The following is a 2,612-nucleotide window of genomic DNA, read 5'->3' as shown; positions in this document are numbered from 1 at the left end:
TACCGATTAGTACATTAAACATATTAACACAATGTAACTTATCATGTGCAAATATCTCAAAAAATATTTGTTACACAAATTGTAATTAATTAAGAAATTTTTAATCTATATTCCAAAGACAAAACAAAAAAGTTACAAACATTTAATAATGACACTTACTATTACAAGTCACACCCAATTAATAAGATGATAAATAATTGTCTTTACATATCATAAACCAAAATTTGTGATTACTTCGAAGTTAACTTTTTAATTTATTTCCTGTTGTTCACTATGTGATTTCAAACTTTATATGTTGTATACTTATCAATTTATTATATACAAGTTACAAAATCAAAAAACGCACATTTTGTATGTATTTTGATACCGTCTTTTTGTTCATACATTTTAATTATGTTGTTAATTTATTGAATTTGGGTTTTGTTGTTTTCAAATTTGTTATACAATTTACAACTTAATCGATATCAAGTTAGTCTTATTTTGTAAAATATAAAACAATTCCAATGTTATTTAAAATTCTACTTTAATAAATAAAAATATCTAAAACAAACACAATAAATATTATTATTAAACACTATGTCTATTTTAATGATTAAACAATTCGACCAGACAAATTTTGATATCAATGTTTAAAATTGATTTGTGTAACAACCGAAGAATAAACAATTTATTAAAATTTATTCAATTTAAAATGATTATTTTTGAACAATTTATTGATATTGAAAAAATATCAATAAATTATTTCAAAATAAAAAAACGAAAGATTTTTTAAATGAGTAAAAACTAATTATATTACAAATAATATTCATAATTTTTAGTGTATTTCCAATGAACAATTTTCAAAAATCATTTTTATTATATGAAACTTTTAAATCTTTATTTTTATTTTTAGTTTAATTGAATAAATAAATGAAACCGATAATTATCAACATTGGTTTCTAAAATAATTATCGCATAAACTGTGGTATTGTAACGTACGGATTAACAAAAGAAATAAACATTTTAGGTATCAAAAAGGTGACGTGGGTAATTAGAATTGTAATTTAAAAAAACTATGATAATCAACAAAATGATAAAACGTTTATTGTGTAATATATATATATATATAAAACAAATTCATTTTATTCATCAATTGAAAAAACATAAAGTAAACATACAAAATGTTGTACATTTATAACTTTGATTGTAATTTATATTAAAATGTGAATATTTATTAAATTTTTTCAAAATACCTCTATATTAAAGTTTCATTTATATTTAAAGTTTTTGATTTTTTACATAAATTTTGTTTAAACGTTATAAATGTAATTTAGTCAACCAGACAACGTTTAAAACATCATTGAATAGTTTGATTCAATGTCAATAAATTGCATTTTTGGATATTATTAATAATTTTAAAAACAAAATGGGTATTATAACAATCCAATTTGGTTTAAAAATCAACAATTTATTTGAAATGATTATTATAATATTATTATATAAAAACAAACAGAGTATTTATTTATATTAACATTATATAATACTAAGAAAAAACAGATGCTTAAAAAAGTTATGCGTAAATTAAAAATTGATTATTTTTATTATTTTTATTTGGTTCTTATTGGTGTATAATTATTAAATTTGTTTAACGTTTTAAAATGAACAATAATTAAAAACATTTAAGTACGGTTTGTGACTGTACAAGTTTTTTATGGTTGGACAAATATTATTCTATTGTTTTTTGAATAATTTAATTTTTTTTACTATTTTAATATTAAAACAAAGTTGTTATTTTTTTAGTTTGCTTATTAATAAATTTTTAATATAATACTGGTGATTCCGGAATCGGTTCGGGAACCGTCGTGTTCCGGAATCAAAAGTTTGGGAATATTTTTTTATGAAGTTCGGGAACTTGTGTGTTCGGGAACTTATTGGTTCGGGAACACACCAATTTTAAGTTTGGGAATCAGGATGTTCCCGAACCGAGGTTAAAAATATTCCCGAATATTTTTTGATTCCGGAATCGGTTCGGGAATTTGATAAAAAATAAAATTCCCCAAATAATTTCCTGGAATATTCGGGGAGTGTTTCGACAACACTACCCGGCAATAAAAACCACTTGTGAACATTTTACTTGGTATTTAATGATAAATCTTTACCTATTTTTTATGTTTGCATTTATTATTCAATTTATCCACCCACTCGGCAAATAAAACCACTAGGAAACATCTTCCATATTGTGTATTAGATGTTTCTTTCCACTAATATTAAATATGCCGAGTTTTAAAACTTTGTTTTCGTGTCTCTTTTATCGGCATACACGTATGATTGCTACCATTTATTTGATATTTTGTTTTTATTTTTTTACCAAAAAGTTTTGGAAAGCATCAAACAAACAACATTTTTGTAAAAAATTGGCGACAACTAAAACCACTTGTGAACATTTTACTTTAGACAAAACATGAAAACTTGACACTATTACAATGTTTGCCTAAAAAATTAATAAATTTTAGAAAAAAAGTCAAAAACTATGGGGGCAAACCGAAATTCACAAAACCACTTGTGATAATTAATTCTTAATATTCCGATTAAAGTTGTTATATTTTTACATTAATTAAAAAATGCCACACCAA

The sequence above is a fragment of the Entamoeba invadens genome (genome assembly GCF_000330505.1).
Source record: "Entamoeba invadens IP1 unplaced genomic scaffold scaff_1105074725407, whole genome shotgun sequence".
Classification (NCBI taxonomy): Eukaryota; Evosea; order Mastigamoebida; family Endamoebidae; genus Entamoeba; species Entamoeba invadens.
Note: the sequence above shows the minus strand (reverse complement) of the source record.